This window comes from Trachymyrmex cornetzi, unplaced genomic scaffold (assembly GCF_001594075.2).
Source record: "Trachymyrmex cornetzi isolate Tcor2-1 unplaced genomic scaffold, Tcor1.1 scaffold230, whole genome shotgun sequence".
NCBI lineage: Eukaryota > Metazoa > Arthropoda > Insecta > Hymenoptera > Formicidae > Trachymyrmex > Trachymyrmex cornetzi.
The window spans coordinates 509,930-522,092 of record NW_017296957.1 but is presented as its reverse complement, the minus strand read 5'-3'; the positions used below and the strand labels follow the sequence as shown (position 1 = coordinate 522,092).

General features: G+C 35.1%; 1 protein-coding gene across 2 annotated transcripts in view; it reads right to left on the bottom strand.

Moving 5' to 3' along the window:
• The window catches only part of fz2 (frizzled 2), a 68,366-nt gene that overhangs the window by 20,427 nt on the left and 35,776 nt on the right, over positions 1-12,163 (bottom strand). The gene's annotated exons all lie outside the window — the stretch shown is intronic.

Sequence of the window (12,163 nt, the reverse complement as noted above, 5' to 3'; positions counted from 1 at the left end):
TTAGTACTTAATATATTTATATAAAAACATTTAGATTTTTCTTATTATTTTAACAATTTTTGTTTATAACAACAAAACTAATAACAAATAAAATAAATAACCTATAAAAATGTGTTGCTCAATAAAATCAGAATGTTATGAACACAACTTTCACATGTATGCAGTTTGTTTAAAGCGAAAATATTAATATATGTGTTTTATGCCCTTACAACCTCCTTAAGCCTTTTGTGCTCGTAAATGCTCACGTATTCAGCGACATGGATAGATTTGCCTTTAATCAAGTTCCATTGAGTAACAATGCAAGTAACCGAGAATTAATATCTGTACGTATGAAACATTGAATCAATTTAATAATTAATATACGTTTGTGTACACGAGAAAGACCGATTTTGTTGAAATATTTAGTCAAATAATAAAAAGCCAGATTACAGATATGAAAATAATTTTGTTGGACTATCATTAAAATAATTACATAGGAAATTTAAACACGAACAATGTTGCAAAAAAATTTTGATATTCTGGCAATCAGCTTGAGCATTTTATATAACTTAATAATTCAACAAAATTATTTTCAAATCTGTATTTAGTTAAATTATTAAATGCTTTAGAAAAGTCTCTCGTTCTTTCTATGTGTAACATTTTTTTATCGAGTATGCATCATTTATTATAATTTGTGTTATTAAATTCAATTTGTTACCATTATAAATATCGTTTACTGAAATAATCAAACATAAGTAAACTAATTTGAAAGTATTGTGAAAGAGTCGTTGTGTAAACAGAAAAAAGAATTACTTTCTCTCTATTCACATATGTATACCATACTATTTAAGCAAACCGGATGCGAAAGAAGTTAACGACAGCATTAGCACATGTTTGCATTCTCGATTTGGTGAATCCGGTCAATCTAGTCGTCTTTTTCCACAAATTACGGCTAATAATGTAATGTTGAGAAGCATGACGAATCGCTAACGAGCAGTTAGCTCAAACCCTCAAACTGTAGCCAGTGATTTGTATTAGCAAACGAAGAGACTCATGCTCGGTTCCGACATTGTCTCGCTCCATGCTGGCGCTTGCAAAGTAAACAAAGCCTGCGGACTGCCCTGAATCGACGATAAATCCTTCCTAATGGCGCTTTCTTCCGGTCAGCGCGACAAGGCGTGCGAGATCATATTTCCTCAGGCGCGCCGAAAAAAGACACACGAGATGATTCTCCGTTCCCTTTCGGCCCGTCGCGTCAGTTTAAATGAGATGAAGAATCGCGAAGCGGCAACAATCCGGCCGCTAACGATAACGCGGACCGGTTTAACGACGACGTAATTGTTATGTGAAAACCGCGTTTAGAGCGAGAGGTCAATGGCAGTGGAGGCACAAGAACCGCGTCGTCGATGTGTGGCGTGTCCGTTTTCGCGTAGTAATTATTCAAAAATAGTAAATCTAATATAAAACTGGTACGCATCTGTTTTTCTCCAGAAGTTTTATTATCATATAAAATTATGTTTTTATTTAACTTTAGACATTGTATAAATATATAACCTGTCATTCTAACTAATTACTCCATAATCTATTTTTCCATATTCTTATTGTTTTTAAACAATCTTGATATTTTCAACAATCTTGATATTTTATCGTGCAAAAGATGTAGACAGAGAAATAGAAATTTATAATTCGTATTAGACCGACTAGAAATAGAAATCTTGTTTCTGAGAATATTAAGAACAAAGAGCGGATATAATATAGAGATAATCTGAGAGCACGATAAGCATAATAAAATGCAAATAAAACATGGATATATCTTTACATCTTATTCATCCTGTCTATTCTTCAACTCAACCAGAATATACATATATATTATGCAGTTAAGAATAAACACGTTACATTTATAAAGAAACGGAGACAAAAATATATAGAGAAATTATAAAAGTACATCTTACGTCCTGTCTATTCATCAAGTAGACCAGAATATACGTATTACACAGTTAAGAATAAACGGGTAATATTTATAAAGAAATGAAAATAAAAATATGTATCAAATTTATAAAGATAACAAAAAAGTTATGATTTATCATAAAATAATGACGGAATAGAAAAGAGTGATAAAAAAATCTCCTGTAATCCTATTATAACTGTACGTAAAGTGACTACAATGTTCTATACACAACGAGCAGTTTATCGTGAAGATTCGATCCTGCGCCGTAACCTGTAGTTAGTGAATAAGTAATGTTGCAGCGAAGATGCACCCGCACGAGCGAGTGAACGCACGCACGCACGCACGCGCACACGCGTACAGTGGTTTCCACCTGCTCCGACGCGAGGAGGAACGCAAGACAAAGGGAGGGTGTCGCTTTCGCTCCTTCTCGTTTCTCCGTTTATACCGTGACGAACAGCCGCATAGCTGCGGACGGAGACGGAGGTAGGGGGACAGGGGGGACAGGGGGGACAGGCGGGACAGGCGGTACGCTTCGGAAGTGGGCTCGGCGCGCGCGGATTCTCTTGTAAAACGTTTCGCCCGCGAGGGAAACGACGCGAAGGTAGAGTAAATGCGGAGGAAACGGGGCGCAAAAATCCGGTGGAGCGGGACTACGCTCGTTGAGCTTTTCCGCGAAATAACAGAACGGAAACACCGTGGCGGACGCACCGTAATGTGCGAAAATAATTACGTTTTAACCTCCTGCACGCCGTGCGCGTCGTTGACAGAAAAATCCGCGTCCGTTACGCGAACGTTAGCCGTGATACTGACCGTGACAAATGTTGGCGAAGAAAGCAGAGTAAAAATTACACAGTCACATGTTGGGTGCTTCATTGATTATATCATTTGAATAAAAATATTTTTATTCTTTAATTTGATTTAATGAGACATTGAAGTTGATTATTCCTCGTATTTTACTACCTCATCCGAAGATGTACAATTACTGTCGAAAGTTTCCAGCCGACGTATAATTTTACCATCATTTTTGTCAATCAGTTTTTTATTTTATAAGTTGATAAAATTCTTGTTATAATCAATTTAGAACACGATATTTTAAATATTACTCGAAAAATACTCGAAAAAGAATCTGGTTGCGTTAATTGAAATTCTGATTGAAAATGGACAAATAAGAATTTTCTGCTTAAATCTATTAAATTCTAATTAGATAACCCCCCAGAATTTTGATTGATATGATCAGACTTTCTGATTCATTCATTTTCAAAAAGAAATTTTTCTCAGTGTAGACATTATATATTTGTATATATTTGTATATAAAATATCTGTTGTAAACATTTTTTATCTAGGCAATATATAAAGTAAATTACTCATTGAAAACTTTTGGCAGCCACTGTATGTTCACATCGTGCAGAGAAACTTCACTATAAGAAAATATCATAAAAGAACGGGATTATAAAAAGAGTGTTAACAGATTGTAAAACTATACATGGCTGACGAATCATAGGTTCTCAAATATTGGATTTGGCAGAGGATGTTATCTCCGCTATCGCTACTTCGCGCTCTTATCGATAAGTCCATAATTATCGTTGAGTCTCTAGCACGCGAATTTTAAATGTGTGTAAGAGGTATGTTATATTCTTTTTTATCTATATATGCATTTTTCTTATTAAATCTAAAGATATTTTACAGACGGTTACAACGTTAACATGTGAGTCATACCGTAAATACAAATGTAAGTACATGAGTACCGCATAGTTATCGAGAAAAATGCAAGAATGATGAAACGATAAAGTGACCACAAAAGGCACGCGTGCATTACCATGACACATTATAAATACGCATTATTGTTTTGTGATCTTTCATTACGTTTTCCAATAATTAAATATTTTGATGAAAGAAATTTTTTCTTATTTAAGAAGATTCATACAAATAATTAATAACTGAGTTGTTAAAGTATCAAATAACACAATTTTATGTTTCTTTGATATATTTTAGGATAAAAAATGTATTAGAGTAATCGAGCGTACTTTGACTTCGATAAATTAGATCGAAAACAGAAAAATATCCGGTGTGTTGCTTGTCGAGATATAACGTTCCAACGTTTTATCATCCATATAAACGAAACGGGCCAAGTTTCGTCGTAAATAACGCTCTCGAGAATGCAAAAATACGACAATGACGCTCTTTTCCTAATGTTTCTCATTCAGATTGCTAGACCACTGGGAGAAATAACAGAGAGCCCACAAAACTTTTGTCGAACATTCGAACAAAAAATGAAAACAAGGAGTGAGCAGCAGAGGACCGCAGGTTTGAGCGTTCTCCGCGCATCTCTCCTTTCTCCCCTCTCTCTCTAACCCTTTATTTATTCTCGCTCTCTCTCTCTCTCTCTCCAGTCTGTGTAAACATTTTCTTTCTTTCATTAAGCCCCCTGCTTTTCACAGCTCCGGATCGCCTTCGCCATTCATAGATTTTTTTAGGCTTGGGGCTCGACTCTCGAGCGCGTCGAAAAGCCACTGGAGCGAGCCTCCGCGAATCCATTTGCAAAACGGATGGACGCGTTCTCTCCGACATCGCGTCGAACATGCCGGAGTACACTTTGGACAAAGCGAGGCGGGCAAAATGTATTCTCGCTCACCACATCTCTCGCGAAACGTACATACGTTCAATCGATTACGCCGTCTATAAACTGAGGGCTAAAATTAACGTACGATTGAAGACAGCACGTATCAGTTCTTAAATATGCAAATACATTGCTCTGAAAATGAAATTATATAAAATAATTAATCACCACAAGGAACACTCGAAAAAAGATAATCTAATTGTAAAGTGAAATTTCCGGTAACCTCATATTCTGAGCAGAAACTTTTACAGAAAGAGTATTCCTCTTCCAGTGCACTGGACTATTCATCAAAAATGTATTGGAAATTATTCTAACAATTTTCCTATTGTATGAAGAGGAATATATTTACTGAAAGCGGAGTGCCCTCTTACGAGTAAATTATATTAGGAACAGCAAGATTTTTACTGCAGATGCAAAACGAAAGTACTCTAACTGTAAGAATATTGTGCTTAGCATATTTTTCTCTCGATTTCAGAAGATTCCTCTTGAGAGGCCGTATATAAGAATAAAATCCTCTAAAATTTAGCGATTTCTGCTAATATTAAAATTATTTTTTTTTGGATGAATAAATACAGGGAAACTCTGTAAACAAGTATATGCGATAAATTAAAAACAAAATGAAACAAATCTTTACTTAATAATTGAGTAAGAGACATTTAATTATCTATAATCCGAGATTTAGTAACAGTTTGAAAATAAAGAAGACAAGAACCACAACGGCGTATCCCCGACCTCGTTAATGATTTATAGTCTCTTTCAGCGGGGAGCGCTAGCCTATAAAATCGCTCTATGCGGCTTAACACGTTGTCACCCTAAAGCCAACCCCCCGATGAAGTGCCCATAAAGTAATCGCGGTGCTGAGCGGCAAATTGTATCGCTTTTCGATGTTAAACGCTTAGCACGCTCGACCCGGTTTCATCGTTCATCCGATGTCGATGTGTTCGCGACATAATTCACCTTTTCGTCGGCATTTGGAACGAGTCAATTATAGTGCGTTCTAATTGCGTCGGCTACGTGGCAGCCTCGCCCAAGAGAATAGTAAAGGGATCCAAACGGGCGCTGAAATATCCAAAAGGATCGCCCGCTCGGTGCTCGTAGAAGTCTTCCACCTGCACGGGACGATATATCACTACAAACGAGAGAACTCGGTCTTTTTATTGCCTTGCCAGACGACGATCGCGGCGCACGAACGAAACGAGCCCGCGGTAATTATTGCCGTCCATAAGTGTCGTTGTTCGCGACGCTTTCAATCTTATCCTTAACGGAAGCTGCTTTATATCTTTCTCGTGTTAACTTTGACGAGCATAAAATGATAAACGTAAAATGCACACTATTGTATAACATTACATTTTCTCTCCGAGGTTTTTATATATAGAGCAAAAAAATGAAATCTACCGATAATCTCCTCGAGCTAATGAAATATTTCGAGCCTTATTTATTCTCTGAAGCACATTTCAAATTTGTTGTTTCGTGTTGATGTTACATTGTTTAACACCACACTGAGAAAAATTTTTGGTTTCTCATTATTTATACACACTTTAAATAATTTATATATTTGTATAATTATTAAATCATTTGCTAGTTTTTAGTATGTGATATTACTATTCTAATTCTATTCATAATTGCGTTTCAAGACTGAAGAAGATTTCACGCGCGGCGCGGTTGCAGAATTTAGATATATACAATTCACATTGAAATACCTACTTAAACACTAACGAGGTATATTTCGACCGAAAATAGGATTCTCTTAATTGATATATTCTCGTCAGTCTATATAATACGAATTATAATTCCGTTTTCAAATCAAGTAGAATCATCAATAGTGCTATTTTCGCTCCGCTAATCATTTCAATTTTTTTGGCACTAGATATTCTGAATATTGAAAATATATGAATATAATAGAAATAATTCCCTGGTAGAAATTTTATGCAGTATACGATTGATTATTGGGAACTTGTACTGACTTTTATTTAGTAATTGAACAGCAAAACTGTTCAGAATACCAATCACAATATAACGCTTTTCTCGCAGTTACTGCACAATAAAGAAGTTCAAAATCTGAATACATTATTAAGTAGTAAGAGAACAATAATACTAGAATAGGCTCTTCATTTATGTCATTCATATAATCTGAATTATTCTACACAAAATTAATATTATATTAACGTAAATAAAATAAGCAAAGTATCTATACTAAAATTCTTCGCTACTCACATATATTTCATTTCTGTAGGACTCATTCGTCATTTCTAATCTTTGATATTTACTGATTCTAACCTCATTTTTTGCAATCTTTGTGATAGTCATACATGTCGTAAATGATTTAAATTCTTCCAGTTTTTTTTTCTTTGCTCTATTTCCGTACGCGTACACGACTTTCACACATATTTAGTTATTAACAATTTTACATATAACATAAAAATATATTCAGTGTTATACACGTATCGCAATAATATATGCGTATACACATGACATGAGCACTGCATAACTATAACTGCTAGAAAACTGGACAATTACATTTTTAGTATTGATACAAAATCTCTTGTACAGAATTGACCCAGATATTGCCTAGTAAAACTGTTTTAACTAATTTTGCCCAGTTGCTACGTAGTATTTTTGTCCTATAAAGAGAAATCAGTAGTACTAGATAGTAACTAACTGCATTGTTAGAAATGTAACCACGAGCTTCTTTTACATGTAAATGAAGCTGGTGGTTATGAACGAAATTAAAAGTAATGAATGATTCAACTGAAAATTAAGTTACAGTAGTTACTTAAATGTAATGAACGTGTACATTAAATTTCATAAATTTTCATGAAAAATACATTAAATTTTGTGTACGTGTACATAAATATACTTTTTAGTTACAAATACATTAAATTTTATGTAATGTCGTGAAATTAAATTCAAATTAAATTCAATTATGTAACTTAAAAGTTAATGAAATTTAAGAATATTTCTAACAGTGTGGGTGCTCAGTCAAACTGCACAAATTTCTACCAGGGTTATAATAATATAAATAATATCAAAATAATTTTTCACTAATTGAAAACAAGAATAAAAAATTGATAAATCGGCACCTCGTGGGATAGCATCGGTGGTTCTAGTGTCAAGATTTTTATCTGCGTAGGTAATACTGTGGCGATTTTAACAAGTTCCGCACGATTTGGAGTACATTCTGAAATTGCAAGACTTCGGTCAAAGATTAAACTGGCGACTTTGCGTAACGAAACAGTCAAGAATCACGCGAGAGTATAGGAAACGATAAGATAATATCGTTCCAACAACGATCAGGGCGATTGTCCTAAAAACGCACGGCCAAGAATAATCGAGGATTTTCCGTTATGGTGATGTAGAATTTTATCGAGGGTTTTTAGTGGATATTCCGTCGAAAGTTTTATGACGGTATAAGCAGCAATACTGCGATATGGTCGGTGGAATATCGATACTTCAATATTCCGATACTTTAGGAATGTTCTGTGTGATATTTTGAAAGTATAATCTATCAATATTGTAGAAAGAAAGGGAAAGAAAGAGGGAATCTTAATATCCAATATATGCTACAATACACGATAAAAGAGAATAGCAGTCTATTTTCTTTCAAGCAAGATATAAATTATTAATATTGTCAAGAAACAGTCTTCAAGTATCTCTGTGAATTTACTTCTATTATTACAATTCCGAGAAGATGTATTTTCATCATGTCAGAATTTTCTCAGTAAGGAACTTAATTTAAAAAACAATTATAAGAAGTGCTGATGTTAAAAGATATTGATATTTACTTCATTCGTATGTACGATACATACGTCCTTTTGATATTCACCAGTCTTGATCTCTATCTTGATGTATTCATGCGAGGCGAGGCGAGTGAAATTAACAACGTCGACGGCTACCTGGTGAAAGATTTGCGATGCAAATATGTACGATATGTTCGCGGCGAATGTAATTAGGCGTTACGACGCTGTTGCAAGTTGGCGGCTTCTTTTCGGCTCCCTACGACACCTTACAAAGCAGCGCCGGCATCGTCCTTATCGTCGGTTGTAAATATCCGATTCATCCGCTGGGAAAATTAAGGTGCAATAAAGTTTCAACGCTATCGCGCGCCGAATCCGAGAGCTGAGCTGCGGAGCGAACGCGAACGCGAATAGCTAATCGCGCGAATGCGAAAAATACGCAGGCTGCGCGCTCGTAAATAGCCTGTGCCTGCGTGCGTGCGTGCGTGCGTGCGTGCGTGCGTGCGTGCGTGTGTACGCGGCGGCGCAAATTTAACGAGAGCGCTGGCATACACGCCGGAAGCTACACGCGATAGTCGTAAAAAACTTGACAGATAAACGTCGGATGCGGTTTCGCGACGCTTCTTTTCTGTCCACGGTTCGGGATCGTGTCCCGCGGGCGCGTGGGCGTGTGGTCGAGTTCGAACAAACGCTATACGCTGTCATTCACGCGAGTCGACTCTGTTTTTCTCGTGATTCACGTCCGCGTCCAACGTCCCCAACATAGGTATATGCACGCATTCGACGAATTCGATTGTGCGGACACGCCCCGGATAAACGCGATCGTCGCTGCTTTCTCGTCGATGAGAGAGTCCTAACTAAGGACGCGACTTTTCACATTGTCGTCACGATATTTATGGTAATTCGTTAAGCGCAATCCTACGCTAACACGGCACCTCGTTCGCGTGCGTGTATTGTGACATTTGTGATATGGCAACGACACGTAAGAGATTATAGCCTCTTTTCAGAAATTCAGTATAAACGTGCACTTTTGTTTCCAGCGAATTGCGCGATATGGCTCTCTAGATTAGCGTACGTCTCTTGAAGAAGGAATAATACCTTAACAGTAATAAATTTTTGAAACAAAAAATCGACACGGAAAAAATTGACGTTGACACGGCAGTCACGGCAGTCAACCTAATTTTTCAGTGATGTCCCGCAGTCAGTAATAGCCAATGCTACATTTAAAAATATTTTTAAAACGCTTGTAAGACATAAATGCTATCTAGTATAAATTTTTGAATGACATCGTTTCGTTAATATAAAAGTAACACATGTCAAAAATTAACATTTTTTAGATAAAGGAAATTGATTCTAATGGATTTTTAGAAAAAATTTGTAATTGTGCCAACAAGTGTTTGTGTGGAAAAATATGACAACTCTAAATTTTAATAAATATTTTTTAGTAATACTAATTTATTTATACTTATGGCAAATAAATAGATATTTACTAAATAAAAAAAACAATAGTTAAATCAAATTAATGGTTCTTGTACCAAAAATAGTGGCAGTGTTTAAATTTTGAAATGACAGGATACATTATAATTAGAAGTATGTATAACATGGAAAAGAAAATGAATTATATGTGTATTTTCTATCCTAATTAAAACATTGTTTCAAATCGGAATTTTAAAAATAATTTACTGAAAAAAAGTGTAAAATTGTAGGTGTAATTGTGTAAAATGTGTTTTTTCTCTCGGATACATAGGTATAACAATGCAATGTAAAGAATACACTATTCATCATTTAATAATTTTTTAAAAATCATTACACATTTTTCATATTATGATAATGAAAATTCTATTGTAGCGTAAAATTATACAGTAAAATTACAAAACTCGCTGGACGAATAATTCATTACAAAGTTCTTCTCGGCTTTTCAAAACTCAAAATTAACATTTTAAATTACAGTAATTTGGTGAAATTATATAATTACGTAATAAATTAAACAAATTTATATGTATATCATTAATGTGAAAAGAATAATTTTATATAAAAATTTAGCTATACATACAAAACCGACAATAATTCTGTTGGACCATCAAAATAATTATGTAGGATGCTCAAGCATAATGAGTAATGTTGTAAAAAGTTTTTAAATTTTAGCAAACGGCTTGGACATCCTACATAATTATTTTGTCGGTCTAACAAAATTATCTTTAAATCTGTACCCAGCTAAATTTTTAAATACTTTAGCAAAATTATTCTTTCCTTTACTTCACTTCACATTAATTGTAAAATATGCATGCTTATATCTAGATTCTCTTTAATTGATTCTATTTCATGCGTGTAATTAAAATTATCGCATATGCTATGCAATGTGTAGGCGTTTTGCTGATATAAACTTCCATGTGAACTCCAAGGCATCTAATCATCAAGAAAACGCAACAGCAGATTTGTACAGTCAACCGGGATATTAAGCAAATAAGCATCCGCCATCCCGCGGGATAACAATGATTGCACTGTATTAAGCACTCTCGGTGTGTACACATCCGATAAATCATAACGCGTCTAGCCACGAATCGTGGCGCATCCTGTCTGCGAATCTATTCTAACTCGAGAGCGTATTAAGAAATTTTAACTTTAAATATTTGTCGTGTTTGAATACAGTCGTAAATCATACGTATTACGATATGACGAAAGGGAGTTTAAACACGTTTGTATTTTCGTTAGGGATTAAGAATCGATTTCACCTTTTTTCATACACGGAAAAAACAGTTTTGCTGAAATACCTGCAAAATTTGGTACTAGATCTAAAAATAATTTTGTTTGAATGTAGGATGGTCCAACTAGTTGTTGGAATACTAAAACTTTTTGCAGCATTGTAAACACTTGAGCATTCTACATTAATTATTTCGATGATTCAATAAAATTATTTTCAGATTTGTATCTAGGTAAATTTTTAGATACATTAAGAAACATAACTAATTGAAAATAGACGAATTAGAAGATTCTGATTATATTGATTCTAAATCCCGGTTATCTCAATTAGAATTCTACTAGATTTAACAAAAAAATTCTAATTCATCCATTTTCAATCAGAATTCCAACTAGACATTTTTCTCATCCTCATGTCTATCAATGTAGATTAACTTTAATCTCAGTTCTAACTCTTCATCTTCATTCTACTTCTTAGAACTAAGAAAAAGATAAAGAGTTAGTTGAACTGAGATTAAAATTAATTTTCTCAAAACGAGCCAGACAACTACCGATTAGCGCTTTCACTGGAAATCGATGGTTCTCCTGTCGGAGATCGATAACTATTAGTAGTACCAAAACTACGGAAAAATAGAAATCTTGTAGTGCGTTCTCGAAAAAAAAAATCGGTCATTGGATCTGACTTTCCTGTGGAAAATGTCCTTCAACAAATCGGAGGAAAATCGACGCTCTGACCTGAGTTTTTTGCGTGTGCCAGAGATTTGGTCCAAAAGCCCGAGTTTCCGGTCGAAAACCGGAGAGATGGTAACCATTCTTTCGACAGGCACTTATTTTTTGTGATCTATCTAATTTTTCCGTTGGCTCTCAAACGAAAAGCATTAAATATTCTCCGAGCATTAATTTTTCGCGTCACGTTTGAAATAGTAACGAATCGCTCAATTTTTCACAATTTATCTGTCAAGGAAAGGTTATCGAACTCTGTGCGCTGTTCATTTTCGCGAAGGGAAGATTTATTAAATGGCACATAGATCCTCGCATTGCTTTCGACTGTTAACGACTTTTCACCGGCGTGGATTTGCATAGGAAGACAGTGGCAACGGTGGCAGTAGAGAGTCGATGGTAAGAGAACAGAATCGCAGTCAAGATCCCGTCGTCCAAGCCGAACCCGGAGAAACGACGCGTTATGTC